Source organism: Festucalex cinctus, chromosome 12 (genome assembly GCF_051991245.1).
Source record: "Festucalex cinctus isolate MCC-2025b chromosome 12, RoL_Fcin_1.0, whole genome shotgun sequence".
In the NCBI taxonomy this organism is placed as follows: Eukaryota; Metazoa; Chordata; class Actinopteri; order Syngnathiformes; family Syngnathidae; genus Festucalex; species Festucalex cinctus.
The window spans coordinates 7,719,745-7,746,105 of NC_135422.1; the positions used below are offsets into that span (position 1 = coordinate 7,719,745).

The following is a 26,361-nucleotide window of genomic DNA, read 5'->3' on the forward strand; positions in this document are numbered from 1 at the left end:
AAATTAAACATGACAAAATAACACTATTTAAACACAAAACATACATACCCATGGTAGAAGAGCCATAGTTGAAGTCCCAGAAATAATGTCCAAAAACTATATCGATTGTTATCGGTTGTTATCGCGTGAACTCAACTCTTCAGCGTGAACCCCCGTGATCTTGTGGTCTGGCGGGTGCAGATTTCCGGACACGTACAACTCACGCAACGCACGCGGTAATTGCAGTCCGTGCGGCCGCCATACGGAAAACGCACCGCGTCCGTTCAGCAATGTGAATTGGGCGTTAGCATCTTGACATGCGTCAAGAGTCCGTCGTAAACAGAGCGAATCCGGTCACTTTTCAAAACAAAACATTTTAAAAGCCTCAGTAATCAAGTATTTTTTTTTTTTATTCTTTCAACTGTTATGCCACCGCGGCCCAGTCTAAAGTGGCCCACGGCACGGTGGTTAGGGACCACTCAACTAGAGAGTAGTTTACAGTAAACTGCTGTGAAACTTCTCACAACTTGAATACAGGAGCTACTAGCCAAGATAAGCGCATGACTGTTGTGTTTCGTATGATATTCATTCTCGAAAATATCACACGAAAACAAGACGACACGGCATACATGCAGCGTTCCAGACGCGTGCATATGCATACATCCACAAGTTGCAGCGGGGCCCGGTGGAGCCGGCTCGCGCGCGTGTTTGAGGGACAGGGGGGATACAAAGAGGTGCCAAAGACCGCAGCTCCATGTGGGTGCCAAGCAGCACTGAGCGCCCGCTGCCATCCAAACATAAATAAAGTGCTTTTGGCTGCTTTCTGCCACCAGTGTGTGCCGCGTATCCGCCAAGCATGACGTTCAAAACGGGACAAATTTGATACAATCACAGGCTGGAAATAAACACGTCTTGGACCGAGAGGGTGTGAATCAGATGGTCAGTCAGTTATTAAGTTTCCCAGCACAACTTCAAGCTAGATTTACTCTTTAGACAAGTTTCTTCTCATTTACTTCATTTTCATATTGAGTGGTGCTAAGTTGAGGTGTGCATACTGTATTTAATTACATCAACAACATCAATTGAAATTCCTCAAACAGTGTTTTCACAGAGGTAATCACCAAGTGGACATGCAAAAAAAAGATCAAATAAATGGACTATATTGCACTACAGAGTGCTATACACTTGATCTGAATGCAAACTCTAAAAGAAATTCTTATGGTTAACATAAATTAAAAAAAAACATTACTTTCACACCAAGCAAACAACATGGCCAAGAAGTCTTTCATGAAATAAAATGCACACATACCCAGAACCTTGCTCAACACATTCCTAATACAAGCAGGAATGAACCTGAGTAAAAAGTAGGCTTTAGAAATGTGAAGTATTAAGAGATTTTTGTGTCATTGTGCTTTTTTAGAAAAGACTTGAATTGCCTTAATGAGCCATCAATCACAGTATGAAAAATGACAATTGTTCACTCTGGTTGCCACCCAATTGGAGGGCACATATAGACTTATAGAACTATTCACACATTCACAACAGTGGACAATTTGGCATCAATTAACCTGGACAAAACCCAACCAAACATACAAACTTCAGATCGGAAGGCCAACATTGAAACCAAAACTGTGAGGAAGAAATACTAACCACTTAGCTACTGTGGACTATAAACAATGGATGAAAGGATGCCCACTAAACTGTTCTCTAAAATTGGTCGACCCAGGTCCCGAAACCGATTCCGTTTGACCTGAGAGGTACCACTCTGGTTGCAAATTCCAGCTGATCACACTTGCCACCAAACATTCCTTCGATTGTGTTTGTCCCAGAACTACGAACGTGCGTGTACGTGTGATGCTCCACTTCCAAATAGCCGCAGGCTCCACATCGCCTCTCTTCACCCTTGTACTAGTGCTGACTGATTACGGCCCTGATCTCCACTGCTTCTTGAACAACACTCACACCGCTGATGGCCCCTTGCACGCCGTGACTCTTGGGTGGGTAACAGGCAAGTTGCCACGGCAACACACTACACACTCCGCCAAGGTGCTGACCCCGCTGCCCACAAGCTCTGCCGAACAAAAAAAAAAAAAAAAAAACATCTCGGTTTTTGAGTCTCATGCTTTCCTATTGTGTCCTCACTTTTCACGTTGACCCATTTTTGCGGTCCAAGTAGTTCTCTGCATAGGTTACTGCTACAATCAATCAATCAACTTTATTTATATAGCACCTTTCATACATTTAAAATGCAACTCAAAGTGCTGGACATCCATAATACAATCAAATAAAAGAAAGAAAGAGCCCCCCTCCACCCCCCCACATCCCCATGATCGTACCCACAGACACACCCAAAACCCAACAAACACATGAGAACCACAACATGGTGGGGCACAGAAGTACCCTGTAAGGAAAGGCACCCAGGAGAAGTTCATCCACAGTGAGATGGATGAAGACCAAGCATCCCTCTCACCGTGGAGGCTCCCCCATGAGAAAACGCTGGAGCTAAAAATTTAATAACTACCAAATAAAAACATTTAAACACTAAAAGAAAACAGTTGAACACGATAGAAAAAATAAATAAATAAAAACAAAGCTGCAAGACAATATAGATTAAAATAGTTAAATAAATAAAAGGGGATAAAAAAATAAAAATATAATAATAATAATAATAATAATAAAAAATCAAATAAAAAAAAAAAAAGATCAATCAAATGCCAAACTAAAAAAGTAAGTGAAAAATAATGTCATTGTGGGAGCTCGCATATTCCGATGATGTTATTAAGACACCTGGGAATTAATTTAAATTGTTGGAAACTATTTTATTACATTTTAGTCTCTTTTCTTTTCTCTCTCTTTTTTTTTTTTTTTTTATTTAATAAAATGAGTTCAATTAGTGCTTCTACTTAAAAAAAACATCTACTTAATTTTGCCACCTCTAAAAATGAACTGTTTTTTACCCACAACATACGTAGGCCTCAGAATTTGTCAGTTTTCTTTTCAGGCCAAAAAACAAAACAAAACAAAAAAAACACACATTGCTTGTTGTCAATTTGAGTGAAAGTGCTATCCTACACCAGAGTAAGAGGTGAATGTCCGCTGGCCTGCCTCAAGTGAAAGCCTTCCCATGTAGGAGTCATTCCAGAGCATTGACTCCCACAGGAAGTAACACATTAACAGAACAATCAGGTTTCTTGTTAGGCAGCTTTACACGGCCAGAGAATGCCGTTAACACCAGTGGAAAGGGGGGGGGGGGGGGGGGGGGGGGGTCTGGTCAGTTGATAGGCCTGACACACGAAAAGTGCAAAACTTGTATTCTACATGTTTGAGCTTTTACAGATATTGATAAAAAAAAAAAGATTCATCCCAAAGATTATTTGTCTGCTTCATTAGGGAGGGTTTTATTTCATTTTTTTAATTGATTTATTTTTAAAAACCCAGCATGTTGCAACAGATTGCACGCCCGGAAGGGGAAGAAAAAAAACAAAAAAAAACACGCTTCAACAACAAAAAAGCAACTTGTTCAACGGAATATTAGCATGAACATACAATCTGCAGGTCCAAGGAAGTCAAATGTTAGAATTTTTAGACTTTTTTTCTAGACTTTGGTCATATTTACAACCTCATTCACTAAAAAAGGCGGCTTGAAGTGAGAAATTAAATTAGATATGAGGAGAATAGAAAACTCATGCAATTTTAAAGAAAATGCTATATTAGGATATATAGGTCTTTCTTTAATTAAAATGACTTGTTTAATTAGGTGTAATTTTATATATCTAAAGGAATAGTGGTATCGGAGTTTAGCATCCGAGAAAAAGTGGTATTGAACATCCCTAGAAAATATCAAAGTGGAAAAATAAACACCTTTATGCAGTCAGCAGCAAACTCAAATTAACAAGATATTGTTTACTCATTTTCTCCCAATAACTTATAAATGTTTTTTTTATAATGTTTTAAGTTCCCCAAAGATGTATATATACGTTTTTTTGTTTTATGCTAGAGCATACAGAAGGCTTTGATGCAGCCTCTGAACTGCAAAGAACCGTTTCAGAAATGGTAGTTATTACACAAAAGGCCAGCAGGTGGCAGCAGAGCAAAGGCGCTCAACATGGGCCATGTTGAAAAAAAGCTCAATTACTCACAATTTTAAATAGATTTGTGAAAATTGATTAAACTTATCAATATTCTAATGTTAATTGCTGCAAAACAGAAACAGATAGAAACATACTTTTTTTTTCCTGATGAAAGAAGAAACTTCAATCTTTCTTTTGATAAGTTCCATGTTTTTATAGCAACAGAACACAATATTCTGTGGGCCTTGCAAAATCAGTCAAAATCCAGTAAAACAGCCGGGAGCGAATGGGATTGCTTCTGTGAAAACGGCTGGGAGTGAATGAGTTTTAAATATGATCTCAACACATCCAGCAACTTTTGCATTAAAGTGAAGTTCAAATAGATTGTGCAAGCATTTTTAATGTTGTTACCAGCAAGTGTATCTCTCAAGGCTAGTAGCAATGTTCGGCATCAGTGATGTCACGATCGAGATCACGCTGTTTTCGTTCTCATCAGATGTGTAAAGCTCGCTCGAGGCTACGTCACTTTTCAAATATTTGTTTCCGAGAACAGTTTTGCGAGAGCGCTCAATGTGTGCTGACAAGAACGTGTCTAAAAGCACACTGAAGGCCACCACAACAAAAATCATGCAAGCTGTTTCGCACTCTGCTACCCCTCCTCCTCCATCCCCCGCGCCCACCCTCGCAAGGGAGGGGAGCCTGGCAGTATATGTGGCAGGTGGACTTCCTGTCTTTGTAATTAGAACCAAATTAGGTTAAACTCCAGTCCCCCCCCCAGCCCGCTGTCCATGGAGAGCCCGCTTCGCCCGTGCTCCCAGGCAGAATTAGCCCTGCCCCACACTGGGAGCTTGAATGGAAACGTCTGCATGCCACGTGGCTGCTGGATAGCACCTGCACACTAAATATTGCATTATATAGCTTCCGAGAGTTTACACGCCGGGGATGCTGCTGTTGTGGCAGCGCAGGCTAAATTGGGTCCTATTGGTTGGAGTCTTTAGCAGAGCTTCAATTCACAACTGATGGATCCACATTAATTTCCTTCTCACACCTGCCTCCTTTATCTGCTCTCAGATAGCACAGCAGCAGCGGCAGCGCTTCTGCCGGCCAACGCGCCAGCCTTTTCTGTGATGAATAATGGGCACGCCGAGCGCACGCCTCTCTCAACCTACACAGCCACACGCTATTATTCAGTGCAGTTGGTGGCGCGGTAGAAAATGTACCTGAGAAACTGTGAAATCCAGCATGTCCGGGGCTGCCAATTCGAAGGAGAACAAAACAGGCAAGAGGACAGGTGCAGCTTCCCTCCTGCTGTTGTGTGTTTTGAGAGCACGGATGACTCAAAAACACAAGCTGCTTTTTAGGCGGCATTGAAATACGATGGCCCATTTTGACAAACATTGACTTAAAATTACAAGTAGAAGACCATAAAATACAGAGATCGAAATAAGCGGATTCGTATTGCAGTTTACAATGCAAAATTAACATTTTCGCGTCATCAAACAACAAAACTGAGAATCACAGATTTTGAAGTTTTTCCAAAAAGCTTAACACACGCATGTAAAGGTTGGCGCACCACACTTATGTCACCTACGTCGACCATGCTACAAACTAGCTAGTGTGGCTGGCAGCTAGCTAGTGTGGTTGCAGACTCAGTCATGAGTCAGTAATCACGTTCACTTCAAGCTAAACATCTGACAAGTATCGTTCTCATGAAAGAGGATGACAAAGAAAGACGGGGAAGCCATGCTAATTGCTAAGCTAGCCTAAGACTGACATGGTTAGCACGTTTTAGCAAAATTAAGTGCTGGCTACTAGTGCAGATAAACATGAGTCCTATAACATCACTGTCTCAGTGACAACGAATAAGCTACAAGCCATGCTAATTGCTAAGCTACCACCAGCTAACTAAGCTTACACCAGGAATTAAGTGCTTGGGTGATTATAGTAGAGTATATTCCTCACAGACGTCTACTTGGAAGCACATTAAAGCAGAGAACAGAGAACTTTGAACAGCAACATAGCAGGCAAATTAATATGTATCTGAAGAAAATTATTCTCAGCAAACTCAAATGGAAACTATTAATTACTGTACGCTATGCCCTACTTCAGTCAGGTCAAAAGTATATTAATATTGTATCAATTTGTATGATATGTTTTGATTTTGACTTTTGGGGTCTGCACAATAAATATATTATTATTATTATTTATTTTTTTAATATTTTTTTTTACCAACTTAGCTTTGCTTCTCGACATGAAAATACATTTTGTTTTACACAAAGTGAACTTCAAACCTGCATCCCACTGAGCGGTGAAGGTTTGTGAGGATAGCGGATGTAGATTTTTCGTCATCACGTGTTCATTAATGGTCACAAACATTCTAAAGACAACAACAGTTTTGTCATACTTTTTGTTGTTTCTCTGATTCATACGCATGGTGTGGCAAAGTAAATTGACAGGTACGCACGTGTCATCAATCTGACAGCGATAACGTTTGAGGCCCATTGTCTTTAGCATTTTACTTTTCCCCTGCCTTCACTCAACAGTTGTAAATGGCATTAGCAGTGCTCTCCTTTCCCACATTCAAGGGTATAAAAAACAAACAAACAAACTTATAGCCAGTCTATTTCTTAGCTAGCAGGCTACTTCCTGGTTTATGGGGGATGACAAACAGATGGACAGTGCCATTATGATTCTTTTGGGGTGGTCTGTCCCATTCCATCCATCTGTCATACTAGTAGTAAACCAACTGTTTAGTGTGGAAAAATGATCATTAAAACAACAAAACTAGTGGTGGCCTCAGACTTTTGCATCGTACTTGTATCATTCATTGCAAAGCCGAGGGGAACTCAGCTGTCTGCATGGTGTTGAGTATTCTGTGACCTAACATGGAGGCTGTAGGCTGGGGGTCCTAAGAGCTAATGGTGGAGAGCCCCAAGCTGTCACAAGTGACAGACGGGGGGAAAGAAACGAACGGGACGGAAAGAACGGCCCCAAACGGGGATTCACAAGAGGGAGGTATAGAGCGAGACATGGTAGAAGTGAGCGAGGTTGTGGGATGGAGGTGTTTTGAAGAAGTGATGGAGAAAAAAAAAAAGAGGAGTATAATGTCTCCCGCAATGATTCAGGGGCCGACCCCACCAGCTGGAGAATAATTGCTGAGTTGGGGAAGGGAGAGGAGAGCAGGCTCTCATGATTGACTTGTCATTGATCATAATCTTAATTGCAGGCATCCAAATCCCCGGGGTGCGATTTGTCCACTTGGCACGTGTGCGTGCGTGTTAATGTGCGTGTGCGTGCACGCTTACATGAGTGTGTAAGCATACAGTGCACGTTTAAGGGCAGAATCAGACAAGCTCTCTGCAATGCTGTTTATGTACAGTACAGCCAGAAAACACTTTTTGTCTTTATGATAATGACGAGCGATATATGGCTCTATTTTTTTTTTTTTTTTTACATGTGCTACAACTACTCTACTAGACACCTCCTGACAAAAGTATAAGATTTTACACCAGGTCTAACTTGTGGCGCAATTCGTGTAGCGCAATTTTGGTGGATCCAAGCGAGTCAATTTCTGCCGTCGCAATGCCAAGCATACTGTGTGCTTCAACTGCTCTGATTTTAAAAAGAATGAGGGGAGCTGCTTCGGGAGTTGGGTGCGTTCCATCCCACAATGCCGCACAACATCCGAGTGTGATTTGTTGTTTGTCTATGTGCCCTGTGATTGGTTGGTGACCCACAACCCAAAGGATAAGAATATTAATGGACATATTTTTGTTACCTTATGTAAACAGGAAACTAAGTATACAACACAACCTATATAATGATCCTTGTCACTTACGAACTTATTATACTTTTGTTAAAGCTAACTTAAATACCAACCCTAAGATGTAAACTCTTAATCCAACATTAAGAGAAATATGTGGTCATATGTGATTGGATGTCATTTGTCATTTGCTTGCATTTACAAAGGTAAATGATTAATCGCAGATGTTGCAAACTATAACCACACATTTCCCTCTGTGTGTGTTTCTTTGCATCATGGAGGAATTTATGCGTCATTAAATAACAATTCATCTGTGAGAAACTGACATTTTGTTCTTTTAACATTTCCAGGCCCTGGCATGTACTAAAACAAAGACCAACAAGTGGAACAGTGCGTCACAGCCCGTGCAATTACGGCATGGCTTGAATTTTTGTGTGTAATTTTAGATTTCGCTGAGTTACTGCAAGATTTTATTTCAATGTTACAAATAACTGGAAGAATAAAATGTCTGTGATGTGAAGCCTACAGTACATTATCACTTCAGTGTTGTGGTAATTGAAATGTGAGACACTGGTACTAACTAGAAAGTTGTGGTCATTGAAAACCAAAATTCATCTGAACAAAATAACGAGGTCCAATAACATGGGTCAAGCTCAAATGAAACTGTCAACTGTCTTTTGAAAAATATTTAATCTCAGAGAAAAATATCATTACTTCATCAACACTGGACGCCCAATGTATCACCCCAGTGGGAAACAATTCCTCAAAGTAGGAATGCCCTGTCGCAGACCACCACAACACATCAATCTCGATCGCCTCATGCATTCCATTATGCAAGTGGATGACATAGCAATGTAGTAGATCACATAAAATAAAATAAAAAAACTAAGTAAAAAAAAAATCATATGCCTAATCATATTACTAAATTCAGAAAAATAAATATGTCTGCTTTTGGGCTTGAACTCTTCCCTTGGTTCTCAGGCCATAAACTGGGTGAAGAACATTCCTGTGTGGGAAAAATGCAAGCGCGCGCACATGGATAAGGGCGAGTGAGTGTATGGCTGAGCAGGCTGAGGGAAGCAGGAAACAAGGTTAATGTTCTATGACAGACAGAAGCCAGCAACTCTCTTTAATGTTGCTCCCATTAGGGCGCTCCCAGTGCTCGCATCCCACTCGAGCATCCTCCAGAAGATGCCCCTGCCAACAACTGGTGGGACTGCAGCCAAACATGACATTTGCTGGCTCGGCCACTGAACCCCAGCGGGTGACATCTGCAGAGCAGCCTTTCATCCCCTCGCCGGGTACCTGCGTGGCCCCCCGGCTCCCGAGAGCCGCCATGAATGCAATGCGCTCGTACACCCTCCCGGCTGGCTTCCCCGTTGCTGCCAAAAGGCCACCACATTGACACGCATTCACACGGACAGGTACACAGTACACACGTGTTCACGCGCCCACGTGTATTCAAATACACACAAAGCTCACACACAAAGAAGCCTTGCAAACATCTCCACACAACAAACAGCTTCCAGCATCAACACGTGCAGCTGTGGGGCCCGCTTTTGTTTTCCCTGTTGTTTCATCATTAGGGGACGCTTTTCTTTTTCTTTTCTTTTTTTTTCAAACAGGGCTAGAAAATGGCAACACTAAAAAAAACACAAAAAAAAAAAAAACAAACAAACACATTTTTCCTTTAACCTACAGCTTAATTTCTGATGACAGCACCACTGCCACCTACTGTGGTGGATGTGCAACTACACGTGACTCGTGTACTGCCAAATAAATAAATAAATATAAATAAATGGTTAGAGACACTTTTTTTTTTTTCCCCAAAAAAAGTTGAGTTGAATTCCAACTGGTATGCAGTGGTGTCCAAACTATGGTCCGGGGGGCCATTTGCGATCCCCATGCATTTTTCAGTGGCCCACAGTATATTAAAAATAATATTTGACAGAGCTCGCAAGGCATATAAAAAATAAAATAAATAATAATGATGATGATAATAATAATAATTATTATTATTATTTTTATTATTATTATTATTATTATTATGGGAGGTGGGCAGAGTGACTAGGAAGGGTGTCAAAAATAGGTGCCACTGTTACAAAAAACATAAATAAAAAAAATAATAAAATAAAATAAAAACATGTCCATTTTTCAGTGGCCCACAGTATATTAAAAATGACATTTGACAGCGTGCGCAAGGCTTATTTAAATAAATAAATAAATACATAAATAAATAAATGAAATATTATTATTATTATTATTATTATTATTAAGTAAGAGGTGGGCAGAGTGACCAGGGAGGGTGTCAAAAAATATGCCAAATGTAAAATGTCACTGATACAAAAAAATACAACAAAAAATAAAATAAAAACAATTCATTGTTTACTCATTTACTCTTTAAAACACTGTAGTGAATATATATATATATATATATATATATATATATATATTTTTTTTTTTTTAAGCAGAAATTATTTCTCCTATTTCCTGCACATGGTATTGTTCTGAATGTTGAGATGGGATTTGGCTGCCATCAGTGCAGGGGTGGATCTAGTCTAGAGGGCTACAGGGCCGTGGGCCACCCCAAAATCTTTTTAGTTTATTAATTTAATACATTAAAGTTGAAGAATTTTAAAGTGTCCCTTGCATCCTTTAATTTATCTGTATGTGGTCCTCAAACGAAAAATATTAGGACACCCCTGTTTGAAATAAGGTTCCAGGTTCTTTTACACAATAATTCCATTCTAACAGTGAAACTTGACTTATGCCCTCCACGAGGGCATCGTGTTGGAATCAACACATTCCTGTCTCTCGGTTTCTCCCTCATCACTTGTGATGCACCCGTGCGTCTCTTCTGCGTCCTTTTAATCAGTCTTGATCTTTGACCACTTGTTGTTATGAGTGCTTCTGTGTAGGGGTTCTGCTCCCGGCTGACATTCCATTAGCCCCACATTAGGAAATTCTAATCACTGCGCCACCGGGACGCTGGGACTCGCAGCTCCGATTTCACTTAACCTCCAGCAGGAGAGATCAGGCTCTGCGTCTCAATGTTTGTCCCTAATTACCTCCCCACAGTGAGCTGCCACACGCCATTTCATCTCATTTTCAACCTCTCTCATCTTGAACATCGCACAAAACACATGCTTTCGGTGCTTTATCCTGGCAAGCCCTGTTTCCCACCAGTTCTGCCATCGCATACTAAACAACAGACCTGTAGCTTGGATTCGCAAATACTGCGCCATCAATTTGATTGAGAAGACGAATTTGAAGCACCACGTCAATCCTTTCATCACGATGTTACACTGGAACAGCCTCTCTCAGGTTGCGATGGCAACCTTGGATCAACCTGTTGTAACGTAACGGTGATGGACCAGTGCGGAAGAATGGAAGTTCTTACTCCGCTCGGTGAACGGTGTTAACGGCAACAGTTTAAAAGTCAATTAGCCCTGTAGGGGGAGCCCTGGAGCAAAAATAAAACGTGTCAACTACAAGCTCTGCCTTGTTGTTTATTTCATATCAAACCAAACATTTTCTAACACAAAAAGGTAATAGAGATGACCATTTAGCTATATTTCTTTGACGGATTCTGGCATAAGGATTAGATTACATGCCTTGAACAAAGGAATGTTGTTTTAATGTTAGCTTAATAGTTAGCATTACTCGTTAGCATCTTTGCCTTGTTTGTTTTTGTCTAGTATTTACATCTGTTGAATGATTTTAAAGATTAAAGCAGCGACACTTGACACATTGGCCACACTGTTTTACAGTTTTAGGTTTAAAGGGAAGTCAACGCAATTTATTTTATTTTTTTCCGACAATAATATCTTATATGCAGCCTTAAAAGTCTAAATATGGTATTCTGGTTAATATTGTATTAGTGGAATAAGAGTTAAGCAGCAAAATCCAGCCATTTTTATCCATCTCACTGAAGATGACATAAATATTGCTCAGGTCTCAGGTAACAACCAATCACAGCAAAGCTTCAGAAAACAGGTAAGTGTTGATTGGTTGTTGCCTAATCCCTAAGCAACATTGATGTCACCTTCAGTCGACAGCAAGTGGCACAATGGCCGCCCCCTGGGATGGATATAAATGACTGGATTTTGCTTCATAAATCACATTCCAAAAATAATATAATATTAATCAGAACGTCATGTTTAGAGTAGTGAGGTCACACATAACATTATTTTCAAGAAATGTTTAAGGTTGACTTCCACTTTAAATTCGGGCTCAAGCTTTCCCCTGCGGAGTTCATAAGCAGCATAGAAAATGGAAGGATGGATACAAAAATAATATCTAAATAGAAAATCACAAATATTATACAGCAGTCAGACAGAAGTTGTCAACGCTTCTTCCTAACTCTTCTTTCTAACAACCCGGTGAGTTTGGATGTGTTTGATTGTCTGCATCCATGCCAGCCTGATTATGAGCAAGCTGCTTGCACGCATATGTTTATATATTTGCATTGTGTGTGTGCGTGGTTTAGAACCTGTGACGGCGTCCCTAGTGTGCCATCCTGCGCTTCACAGTCTTGCTCCTCATTACCATTTTCTCACTGCGGCTGTTGTGGGGTTCCGAAGCCCACCAGAGGGGCCTTTGGCTCGGCGGGAGAGGTGTCGGAGGCAGCCTGGCCCCGCTGCGCTCCTTCCTTCCCCGCTCTGCGGGGCGCCAGGCACAGCGTGTACAACTGGCACGCCGAGCCCGGCGACTGGCGGCCGCCCGCGTGGCGTTTGAACAGGGCAGGGGGTCGCTGCCGAATCGGTACATACGGGCCCGTCCTAATTGCACGCGCTACAACACATGCGCCATCTCCATAAGGCCGACTCCTGGTGGGTTCCTCAAATGTTTGCAAGATGCGGCAGAGTCGAGGGTAAATGTGGGGGGTCTCGTTTGAGTGAGTTTGCGCAGGAAGGGGAAAACATCTGTGCTGCTACATTTGGACGCAACGGAGGATATTTTAGCGTTATCACGATGATGTGACAGAAAGCAAACGTGACTTTGACTGCGCTAGTTCTGCTAATTTAGCATTTACACAAGAGACTTTTTTTTTTTTCAAATAACAAGTGACTGCACTTCAGTGTTTATTAACCAACTCTGTCATCCATGCTGCATTAATTCATCCTCCTCCCACTGTGAATTTCAGCATATTGCGTCTTCCACATTAACTTTTGATCGAGTCATATGTTTGGCTCTCAGGTGTGCCTGCAGACGATGAAATATTCAACCTGTGAATTCAAGGAGATGTCACATTCTGCTGCATTCAATATTGACGTCGACAACACATATTGTTGACTCTGGATTCTAATCTAATCCGCAAACGTCCAACATGGCATTGTTTTTCTTGGTCAGAACTTGGGATAGACTGATTATAAGCCGGGTCGTTTACCAATATTTTGCATTTTTTTATGAATAACCCATTTATTTAAAAAAAATAAAAAATAAAAATATCTGATGGCCGATAAAGCAGTTTAAAAGTGTGTTAACTTCAGGGAACGATTTAATTTTCAGTTAACTTTATAAGAGGTTCTGTCAACCCTGGAAACTCTCTGCACCTTCCAAAACAAAGTTAAGTGAAAATGTAACATTAAAGCAACACTAAGTAACTTTTGTCATTACTCTTCTGATGAAAAATCGACTTATAACTAGTTGAATGGCGCCTTTGTCGTGGCCTAATGGGGTTCTGTATCGCTTTTACTGGCACTAAGCAACTTTAAAGTGATGCTTGACTCATTGAGCCATTTTCAACAGTAAGAAGATAATAGTTTGTCTATAATTAACTCATTTGCTCCCAATAACGTGTAAATACGTTTTTTTAACGTTCTAAGTGTCCAAAAGACGTATTTATACGTTTTTTTTTATTTTTTTTTTATGCTCGAGCATACAGAAGGCTTTGATGCAGCCTCTCAACTGCAAAGAACGGTTGCAGAAATGGTAGTTATTACACAAACGGCCAGCAGGTGGCAGCAGAGCAAAGGAGATCAACCAGAGCCATCTAGAAAAAAAGCTCAATTGCTTAGAATTTTGAATAGATTTGTGAAAACTGATGAAACTTAGCTATCTTCTAATGCTAATTTCTGCAAAACGGAAACAGATAGAAACATACTTTTTTTTCCTGATGAAAGAAGAGACTTTAATCTTTCTTTTGATAGGTTCCATGCTTTTATAGCAATAGCACACAATATTCTGTGGGCCTTGCAAAATCAGTCAAAATCCAGTAAAACAGCCGGGAGCGAACGGGATTGCTTCTGTGAAAATGGCTGGGAGTGAATGAGATAATTATTAACGTGATAACTTCATTATTTTTCATGATCAATTAATACCATTTAAAACTAAGTTTGCCACTTGTTGTTGACTGAATATGACATCACCTGTGCTGAGGAAGCAGGGAATAACCAATGATGACTCAGTTTGCTGTCAAAATCCAGAAAACAGGTGAGCCGTGATTGACCGTTATTTCCTCAACACAGGTGATGTCATCTTCAGTCAACAGCAAGTGGAAAAAATAGTTTTTAAAGGTATTAATTGTTCATGAAACATAATGAAGTTATCACATTATTTACAGACTTTTACTGCTGAAAATGGCGCAATGAGTCAAGTATCCCTATAGGGATGGTGGTCACACAAAAAACTACAAATGTACTGATTACTTTACAGCACAGGTCTCAAACCTCTAAAACATGCAGGACTGCGGCCCTCGAGGACTGGAGTTTGATACACATACACATACGTCACTTCCTTCCTTCCCTATTTGTTACAAAGAGGGAAGTTGAACGTCTGCATGCGATTCCTGCTGTCATGTAAGAAACTGCAAAACAACCGAAAAGTTTTCTATGAGGAGACAAAATACAAAGAAAACGGGAGGATACCCGGATAAAAGGACAGTCAAGGATCAACATTGGCCCGGCTTTCACTCACTGGCGTGCGCTCAAAGACGACGCTGTGTGCTGGTCCTCGTGGGAAATGTGGTCTTCCATCAGGCTAAACACTGCCGACATAACAAAAACTGAAAATTCCTTGGTTTTGCTAGAAATTTTTAATTTTTTGAAATATTTATTTAATGTAGAACACAATAGATAGCTATTGTTTAAGCTTTTATTATATTCTGATTACCCTGGGAGCTCGCTGAACTTTTTATTAATTTAATTAATCAATATTATTCATTTTAATTAATGAATTAATTTTAAAACAAATATGTCTGTTTAATATTTTTTAAAAAAGAATTGTTCAATAATCATACTCTTATTAAAGACATTTCAACAACATTTGAATTGAAATTATTTTATTTATTTTTCTTTTAATATTGAGAATAATTTCCCTTAAAGTGAAAAATATTTAAAACTCCAAATATTGTTTATCGCCCTCCTTGTCTATGGGATTGTCCCTGAAAAGAAAAAAATATCTCTCGTCAGAACTACTTCCTCACATCTTCATGTGGCAGTCAAACCTCATTTCAGTCAGCTATCATATATCAAACATTTATTTTTCTGTATGTACAGTACATGCAGCACATATAACATCACAAATCACAGGAGCCCTCACCAGAAACAGAACGTTGTATCTCTCTGCAAAAACAACAGTCTCACACCACACTCCTTAATCCTCACCAGCTCTCACAGGCACTCAAGAGAGACGCTTGGTGTTCAGTCAGAGAGATTTGGTTACTGTGGCATAAATCTCCACATCTCATCCTCCTGTGTGTGTAGTAGTAGGTGGGCTGCAGGGGCAACCAGGCTCTCTCTGTCATTGGGAACGCCGACACATTCCCGGGGGGGAGATGCAAGAGATAGGCCAGGCGCCTCCAAAAGAAGTCTCTCACCTTTCAGCCTTTTCACTCTACTGCTTGTATTGAACGGGAGCTACTTAAGGCGAGGGAAAGAAAAAGAGGCTTCAAAATTAGCAAAATCACTTTTTTCAGCAGCCATGAAGTGCACACCAATCATGATGCAAAAGTGTTCAAGCTGGAATTTTGGGCTTAAGTAGCGCACGATAATTCATTTTTAAGGTTTCATGTTTTTGGGGTGTTGCTACTTTTTGCTGTTCCAAAGAAGGGCTGATTTGTTATGAATTGAGCATCACTATACATGTTGTCACTTAAACAAACAAATAAAAAAATAAATAAATAAAGTGGAATATTCTATAGAAAATTTTGAAAATTGTGTTTGAACAGGGGTGTGTTTTCGTTTTATATCTACAGCAGCTCTCTGCTCTGGCATTGGTTCTGCAATAGACAGTGAGGTTCATTTTCATAAAGCAGGACCAAACACCCCAAACAGTCCGAGTTCTGGCAGGCCTCAAATACAGTAATTAGATAAGTCACAAACACCTGGGAACTTTTTATATTAAAATTAAAAAAAAAAAAAAAAAAGGTTTTGGGGGGGGGGGGCATCATAACTCTATTTTAAGGTAAAGCACTGACTCAACTTTGCATCATGCCTTCATCACTTGCACTTGTATGGCTGTTAAAAACTGTAGTGTACTTAATTTAAACACCGTAAATGTTTTATGAAGACACTACAGTTGTCTATTGTTTCCTTTTGGAAATAATAGAAGAAACTGACATCTTAGCAATTGCATTGTGTTTGTATAATTTCTTAAAAAAAATAATAATAATAAAAAAAATCCATACTTGAGATGCTATATGCTGGGACCAACCAAACACTGCTTGTTCATTGTTATAACTTCTTCTCTCAAAATGCATTTGATTTCACAGGCAATCTTCCCAGTCACATCCAAAATTTCCGCAGAAATTTTTCTAGTTATATACAGTAATTATATCTATATTAATCAGGCACACTGGAGCCTATGAGTGGGGTAAAAATATAGATACATTTTTTGTTTCCTGTATCTTATGTAAATAAGTCCCTTAAACAGTGCTGACAAACTAAAACAGATCGAGCAAGCAAAAATAAATAACTTCATATACAAATACAAGTAACGGGGTCAATGTAGCTTTTCTTCTTCGCAAAAATACTCAAGTAAAAGTAAAAAGTACACTGCTTTCACTTGCTGACTACAGTTTATCCAAGCAGTTACGTGAGTGAATGTACTGGAGTAAACGGAGCTTGTTACTGCGAGACATTAAGCGTGCGTGAGTAAGATCTGCTAACTGCTTGCATTACAAATGGCCTGTTTGCTGCAGCTCGCAGTTGTGTAAGAGATCAAAGAGGTGACGACACACGCAACATAAAAAACGTGCGGCTTGTCATCAACCGCGGGCGAGTCTGGGTCAATAACTGTCATTGCGACTTGAAAGAAGGTGTGGGGTTTATGATGCAGATTTTACATTCTGCATGGCGCAACACCCTAACCTTCACCTGCAAAGTAAACGTGTGTAAATGGTATTTACGGGACAATATAAAGTTAATGTGTCATTTATTTCTTCAGATGTGCTGTTGTAAAGGTCAAACGTTATCAATCGAGTGAGCGGCGTGGCGGCCGTCGCACAAAACATCATGAATCTTATCTAGGCGATGCTTCACAGCCTTGATGATTGGCGAGGCCAAGAGGCTGCGGCCTCTCGTGTATTTTCCTGCAGGCAGGTCATTTGGAGAGCCTGCAGCTGTAATAAGAAAAAGCCGGGGAGACACTCCAGTCTCCCCTGACGAAGAGAATAGCAATTATTGTGGAAAATCAATTTCAGACCCAATCTCTGCCTTATCGACCAAGGAGCTCCTTGGAGGTGGAGGAGGTGACAGGAAAATTTATATTGCAGCTTCTATTAGGGGCTTTCTATTTGCTGGATGCATTTGCAGAGAGAGGGAGAGGCTTCTTGTTTTTCCAAGACACTTTGACTGCGCATTTGCACTACCCACACTTAGCAGTCCCCATACAGACACATTGATTTTTGTTTTTACCCTCTACAAGAGCATTTCTTTTAAAGTAAGAAGTCATTTACAGTAATTTCATTTATTCTGCTCACTTCGTCATGTTATTATTAGGTTACACGTAGCTGCTACAAAGTGAATATTTCAGCGGTTGAGTTTAATTGTAATTCGATCCCTTCTAGGGATGTTTGATACCACTTTTTTTGGACCCATATCTTTACAAGTACTCAAATCTTGAGTAGTCACTGATACCTAGTACTAGTATTTTTGATACACAAATTTTAGCTAATATTTGAAAAACGGTGCTGAAGACGGTGTTACCCGGACGACCACGGTGGCAAAGCAACTACATTAGACTCAAAAAGTGACGTTGGTCATCTCTGCTCATCTACTGAGAGGACAAACAAATGGTGTTTATCCCAGTATTTAACCTGAAGATGGCGCCACAAACGACCCAAATTGAAGCTTTCAACAAACATGCACTAAAATGCCAAAATAAGGATCTAGACATGTAGACAGCATAGATGCCCGTTTATACAGTTTAAAGGAAAAAAAAGAAAGAAAAAAAGTTGATTTGGTGTTTTAAAATTGCAATTTCTATAATCTTTTCCTATTTATTCATAAAATATATATGCTGTATAGAACACAGAATATAAATGAATGATCGAATGAATGAATCCATTGGTCAGTATCTGCATACTGGTACCTGGTATCGGTACTCGCCAATCCCTACACCCTTCCCAGTTATTTATAAGTTGCTCGTTTGTCATTGTTGTTTTATATTGTCTTCTTTGGGGTACTCGATTCAGAGCTTTTTCCAGGGGTTAATAGTTGAAATCTCCAATCCAGTTATAAATAAGCAGAATTGTTCCAAACGGAAACATGATCTTTTAAATGATCGGGGGGAAAAAAACACAACTACATTTGTCAGATATTGTGGACAGATGACGATGGATCCATCTTATCCAAGCATAAACTACAATAATATGACTAGTCATATCATCTCACACTGAAAGTAATGAATTTCAATGTGTTGCTGCATTAGTTTGCAAATGGTCACTGAGCTCATTCAACCACTGTGATCCTCATTTTGCGTTACGGTGGCCTATTTTGCATACCATTTACGGCTAATTTCTCATGGGAATAAATTGAATATATATGCATATATGTCCACTACAATGTGTTCATGCTGACATTCCATATAGTTGGTGTTGTGACATAAAATCCACCTATCTAGGGTCACTAAAAGCTCCTTCAGCATGCGTTTCCAGTAATGCAGTACTCATATCCTCTCACGTCCCCTCATGACTACAACAGGGCCACTTTCATGATTAACCATAACTCCTCAAGAGAAAATTCATTACATCTTGTCTGACAAGCACACAAACGCACGCACACACGCAAACATGAGGCCGCAAATGTTAACCACTTGAGGATAAAGACAATAACATACACACATGTTGTTAATATCCTGATGCAACAACTAAAATAGAGGATTTATGGCGAAGCATCATTTGCTTTTGGTTCCTGGTGCTGCCCTCCCTCTTCATCCATACTGTCTCTCACTCTCTTCCAGCTCTCTGCGGACGATTAATGTGTCCAACAGCATGTGTGTATGTGTGCGCTGACTGTTGAAACAGATGCATGTGCCACCTATGTCAACATGGCCGGTCTCCGGACCCGATGCTGCTCGTAGATAGGACCCTGCCCACAGAGCCACTAAGTCTAGACTCCAGATGTGTTCACACACTCTCAGACCAGTGCGAGTCCAAAGTCATAATTCCTACCTGACACACACTCTGATGGACGTTCATTTGCACAGTTTGCCATTAGAAATATGGTTCCTCCCGTCAGCTGCCCGCAACTCTTGAAAGAGATGTTACTGAGAGTTTGTTTTCACAAGATGGAAACAGATACAGACCGGGTAGTTTTTGAACATACACGTTACATTTTTCTGAGTTCATGGGATGTTTTCTTAGATTATGATGATGATTATTATGCATGTTTTGACCTTTTATTTTTTTTTCTACATCTCACCAGACAATCCCCATTTGTTTATGGACAGTATACTGCTAGGGATGTAACGATATCCCATCATCACGATACAATATTATCACGATATGAAGGTCACAATACGATAATTATCATGAAATTGTGGGGAGGTTGGCGATACAAGAAAAGGTCACAATATTGTAAAAAAAAAAAAAAAAAAAAAAAGTGCTTTTGTACATTACAGCAATGGAAAATATAAAAATATTATATATACAAAATACATAAATAGAAAATATATTGAGGCACTTACCTCCACATATTGACTATCAGTTCACAAGCAAATTACGTTCCCCTTCATGTGACCATTAGTGTGGATATGAAACATAGAAGGGCCAAAACATGCCTTGTGAAAATTAAACTGCACTAAAAAAACTACCCATGAGGGTGCTACAACTGCACAAATGGAAATCAACCTGACTTTTTTTTTTAAACAGATGTGCTACTTTTAATATCTTGACTTGACAACGACGATATATTGTGGCAGTTTTAATATTGCGATATCACGATATTGCTGTTATCGTTACATCCCTATATCCTGTAGGTACCATAACATTTATATAAAGCTAAAAAAGCAAACAGGTTCCAATAATCAAGTCAGCTCAAGCTAAATTAAACTGCAATATTAACTAAAGCAGATACAAACTCAGTTATTGGAGTTGTAAATCTTTAAAGTTTCATAAAAGAAGTTTAAAAAAAAAAAAAAAAAAAAAAACACGACTGTGAAGGTCTTGCGACCTGAGGGAGCTAGCTTATCCAAACAGCTAAACGTTCATAAACAAACTTCACAGAGTCTTGGTGTGCAGTGAAATTGTATATTTCTAGTATATTGTGAAAGTGTAACAATAAACAGAAAATACAATCATTCAATATATGCACGTCATACACGTGAATTATCGTAGACACCATCAAAATTAGACTATGCTAACAATTAGCAATCACGATTAGCATTAACGCACTTGCGATTAGCATTAGCGATAGCAGTTAGCATTAGTGATTAGCCTTTTAAGGCAGCAAAACGTCACCTACAATTCGACTCGCATATACATGTTCCATGTTCATACTGTTATAGTTTTTAAGAAATGTAGACATGCTCAAGTGGCTCTCCACAATTAGATGTCTCCAACATAGAAGGCTAACCAATTCTGGCTAAGAAGTTTTTGAGTACATTCCATAATGGCAGAATTAAGCACTCTTGTTCGTGTTTCAAATTTTTCGCTAGCAAAGTGCACATTACTTACAAATCGTCATTAACATTAAAGAAAGAAGAGGCTATTTAAAAGCTGAAAATCACCTACCGGTCTAACCTACACACTACTACAGCGTTCCTAGTTGTTTTTGACTGTTGTCATCTATAAAGTAAACTTTTCAGGCCGCAAACATTTTGACTCATTTGTTTTTGTGTGAACATACCCTAAAAAGGTTTTCTTGCATGTGAATGACACTGGAGGCCTAATTAATCTATATCACCGCGGATATTGGATGGCACTGAATCAAAATCCTGTGCGCATACATATGGATGGATGTAAATATTTTGCGGCTTAGTTAGCTTAGTTAGTTCAAAACTTTCCACATCTAAGCAGATATCAAATGTAATGTTGAAATGTTGGGCTCTCCAAAGTGCACCGAAATAAACACAAACATATGCTAGCTGCATATGCTCCGTGCGGCTTTATTTAGACGGTTCTATAGCGGCGTGACAACAAGAGGGGTTGTGTGTGTTTGTGTGTGTGATTGTGTTGAGAAAATGTAGGGGTAAGTTGCAAATGTACAAAAACAAGAGTCGGGGAGAGGGAAAAAAGTAAAGAGTGAAAAAGTGTACTGAGCACAGATGCACCCGTTCTCTCGCTATGTGCCGCGCTCGTGGGTATGCTGCCGATCCAGCTATTCTTGTTGGTTTGTTAATTGTTTGTCACCCACCAGGTGCCATCTGTCTGTAGTCCCACAGTCCCCGAGCCATGTGGGCCGGCCTGCCTGGCGCCTGCCAACGTCACTGACCTGCAGCAACCGTCCACACCTCCGTCACACACCTCCTGATCCGTCTGGGATAAATAGCTCCTCGCTCATCTTCTGCACCGCCATCACGACTCCCCAATCTGTCCTGTGTGAGAGCAGGGAGGGGCTTGGGGGGGGGAGGGGGGTGACAGGAAGCCATGCAGAGGGAGAGGGAGACAAATGAGATGAATTGAGAGATGGATGGACGGACGGACGGAGTGCGAATGAGCAAGAAATGGAGATGGATGTCCGCACGGATAAAAAAAAAAAAAAAAGAAAAAAGAAGAAGATGAGCTGTACAGTTAATGGTCTGTTTCTGGTCAGTCTGTTGTTGCGAGAGCACAGAGGCTCAAACAGCATGCAGTCTGCTACAATTACTCAGCAACAACTGTTACATTTGCGTCTGCATATGTCTGAACACTGTAGATGTTAAAGCACCACTTTAATCATGCCTTTAATTGCTATATACCACAACAACAACAACAGTCTGTTCAAAAATATTCCGCCGCTTGCATCACCAGGATTTAAGTCATCTTGGCTCAGTTTGGACTTGAGGGTAGGAAGGAGGTCACCTTCACCCGGCCTGGTGTTGGGGCAGCTGTGAGCTGAAAAATGAGACCAGCACGCAGAAGGCCCACAGCCGAATGCACCGCTTATAGCATATAGTGGCCAAGGAACAAAAACATGCTCTCCTATTGGGCCTAGTGGCCATCCTGGGGTCTGTTGGGTCACCTTGACGAGAGTCCGCCTCCACTTTGGGACAATGGAAGTGGGCAGCAAGGGTAATGAGGCGTTGAAGATCCAAGAGGGACAGCTTTTGGATAAGCCCGTACACACATCTGCATGTGTTTACAGAAAGGACAACGGCTCTTTGCGGGAACCTCTCTGGGTCCAGCATGAAAGAAATACAAGGACATGAGAGCAAGTCACACACAGATCATACACAAAATAGTTGCTGCCTTAAATGCCTTCTACAAGGAAGCTAGTGTATGGGTTATTACTAAAACTGTTTACGTTTTTGCACAGAATCAGATAATTAAAAGCATCTGGTGTGTCATATAAAATACTATGAATACCTTGCTCAAGGGGTACTTCGTGATCACTATGCCATGGGATCGAACCCATGACCTCTGGTTTGGGAGACAACCAGTCACCGAGCCATGCCACCCTAATAAGGTAGTTAACCGATTTTTTTTTAACCAAAATATGTTCTATGCTGCTCCAGTAGTTGGTGAAAAAAATCCATCCATCCATCCACCCATTTCCTGAACCACTTGATCCTCACAAGGGTCGCGGGGGGTGCCCGAGCCTATCCCAGCTAGCTATGGGCAGTAGGCGGGCTACACCCTGGACTGGTTGGCAGCCAATCGCAGGGCACACAGAGACGAACAACCATACACACTCACAAGCACTCTTTGGGACAATTCACAGCGCCCAATTAATTTGCCATGCATGTCTTTGGAATGTGGGAGGAGACCGGAGTACCCGGAGAAGACCCACGCAGGCTCGGGGAGAACATGCAAACTCCACCCAGGGAGGCCGGAGCCTGGACTCGAACCCGAGACCTCAGTACTGGGAGGCGGACGTGCTAACTACTCATCCACCGTTAAAAAAAAATAAAATAAAAAATAAATAAAAATAAATAAAAATAAATAAAAATAAATAAAAATAAATTAAAATAAATAAATAAATAAATATATATATATATATATATATATATATATATATATATATATATATATATACACATATAAAGTAAAAGTACAGACATAGGTACAAAAAATACTTAGGTAAAAATAAAAGTATTTGTGGAAAAACCTAAGTAAAAGTAGAAAAGTACTCAATTTGAGTACAAGTATAAAGTAAAAGTACTTTATCCCAATTCAATCGAATTACATACAATGAAAATAATAAAATTATTGCTAAATTATTTTTGCTAATGAGGAGAAATTGAACAGAGAAAACACATGAAGTGCAGTAGAAAAGGATGTTTGTTTGTTTTCTAACACAGTAGCAGCTGTTGACCTTATACTAACCTTGTAGCAGCCTCATAATCACTAACTAAAAGGCAAAAAAAAAAGAATAGCACATTAAGCCCTGCCATGTAAAACAGGTCCATAGACAACTACAAGAAAGAGTTGAGTTTATGTTGAAAGTTGTCACAGAAAATAAGAAAATAATGTGACTTTTTAACGACAGATGGCGCTGAATTCTAAATGCTAGCAGCTTTTAGCATCCATACCAATGACGAAGCCATTTCGTGCATGACGTTGTGCCACCATGACAACTAATAGACTATGAAGGTCAAATAAGAAGCAGATTAGCGGTGTCAGTTTCAATTAGCGAGTGAGGAAAAAACAAACGACTTTCTTGGCGAAGAAGGTTGGATTGTATGCGTCATTACAGACACAGGGGGTAAAACTTGTTGACTCAAAAAAGTGACTTGATAATAACAAGTAACAGTGACCTGACTTTTATCCGGGCATGGATTTTTGGACATGTGAAGAGTTTCCCATTAATGAGTCAAGACCCATGGAAAGAGTTTGGAACAAAATTTCTCAAAATAAATAAATAGAACCTCTCATGTGTAATTATCAGTTTGCATTTCCTCCAGTAAATCTGAACTTTGCATTCTTTTTAGTTTAGTTTGGTGGCTTATTCATTTTATTTAAGAGGAAAAATCATAATTGTCTAATCACAAAAATAAAGTTTCGAACATGAGGAAATCATTTAGTGACTTTGGCCCATGGGAAGTTTCAAAGAATCTCAGCAAAGTTATCATAACAGAAGACTACACAAACAACCCTTTACGGGAACTCTCCATGTTGATATTTGAGACTATAACTGTGACTTGTGAATTTATTTAATTACTGTTTAATTTTGCTTCAGACCTTCTTGTTTTGGTTTCATTCCGCAACCTTAAATTATGTTCTTCACATGTCAATAACATCATTGTTTTATTGTATTTGCATAATGCGGCTTGTTTGTTAGTGTCTGTGAAGCAATTTGTAACTGTTTTTACACGGTGTTGTTGAACAAAGGCATACTTTCTGCAAAAAACAAACCAAAAAAAAAAAAAAAAAAGAAGCTTCAGCATTTTTAATCCATGTCAAAAGTCCCAAATTGATTCACAGTGAACAGATTTCCTTCATTTTAATATGTTTAGGAAGTGAAAAGCGATAAGCTTGTAACATTAATGAGAACAGACAGTCTTCAGTCAAAGAAATAAAGAACATTGCTGCCTTGTTCCCATAAATACGAGTTATGCCGAAGCTGGATGTCGTCCAGCTCGAGCCATGAGGCAACATATTTTGTGTGGGCTTGCAAATAATGTTTGCCCCGACCGCGTCTATCTGTTCCAGCCATGGAAAAGTCTTAAAAGTGTAGGTGGAATTCATGTAAAAAGGAAAAAAAGAGAGAGAGATTGATTTGCCATGGAAGAATTAACTTGCAAAAGTAAAACTGCTAAAGTGTGCAGCCAGGCGAGCTTACTGGACTCCATTTTGCTCACTTTTATGGGAAAAATACATCGATCTGGAAAACAAACACAAAACAGCACCGCTTCTGTTTTCTTTCTCCACCCGACACTCCCTGATGGTGTATTGTCCTAAAGCTGACCAGGCTTGAAATACGACAAGCTCAATACGTCCTCCATTAGTGTGGAACACGGTCCGGTTACTAGAGCAACAACTGTCCCGTCCGGAGCCCGGAGCAGTGTGAACGTAACCCCTCGTCAACGGGTTCAAGCGCAGAAGGGGACGTGAGTTCTGACACGAGTGGGGAAACGCATGAAATAAGAGATTAGCGCTCAAAGGAAGAACCCGTCTTGTGTGTCCCGAGGAGACGGCCGCTTGGGTGGGTGGCCGCTCGGTCGGGTGGGCCGGCGCGAGAGGCAGCCATGGGATGTGTGGAACGCGGGGAGGCAGCCCAAGCGGCGCTGTCACCTCCCCTTGTGTGTTTGTACAACATGTGGGGGACTCGGCGTGAGGCATCACACCTGGAGGAAAAGACAACTCCATCCAGCCCCCAGTATGACGGCCCTCGGCTCCAGCCAGTCTAGCCAGCATCTGGAATGGATATGTGGTGATGCTGCAAACTTCACGGCTGCTGCATGGGAACGCCTCACTCTCACTCCATATGCTGGCATTAAATACAAACCGGAAAGGTGTGATAAAGAAGACTTGATTTTTCTGTCTTTATCTGATTATTTGTTTAGAGTTTTAGCTTATATGTTTTTTTTTCATGGCCGATACCAATTATTAGTTCATTTAATCATACTGGACAACTTTTCAGAAATGTTGAAATTTTCCTTTATAAAGTGGAAGTCAAGTCAACTCTAAACATTTCTTGAAAATAATATATTACATGTGACCTTACCAATCTAAACACGGCATTCCAATTGATATTACATATGTGGAATATGAGTGATGAAACAAATCCACCCTTTTTTATCCATCTCAGGGGGAGGCCATTTTGCCACGTGCTGTCAACTGAAGATGACATCAATGTTGCTCAGGGCTCAGACAACGACCAATCACAGGTCACCTGTTTTCTGAATCTGAGCCATGATTGGTAAATCACAACCAATCACAGATCACCTAATTTCTGAAGCTGAGCTGTGATTGGTTGTTACCTGAGACCTGCGCAACAATGATGTCATCTTCAGTCGACAGCAAGT

The 26,361-nt window shown here is 40.2% G+C and overlaps 1 long non-coding RNA gene across 4 annotated transcripts in view; it reads right to left on the bottom strand.

The window, feature by feature from the left end:
• LOC144031715 (uncharacterized) overlaps positions 1-26,361 on the bottom strand; it is a 186,502-nt gene that overhangs the window by 13,811 nt on the left and 146,330 nt on the right. For 3 of the 4 annotated variants that reach the window (XR_013287589.1, XR_013287587.1, XR_013287588.1), the window contains one exon: positions 21,337-21,810. This is a non-coding gene — a long non-coding RNA (uncharacterized LOC144031715). Of the gene's footprint in view, positions 1-21,336; positions 21,811-26,361 lie in introns of those variants that run through there. The other variant, XR_013287590.1, reaches the window with a different exon arrangement.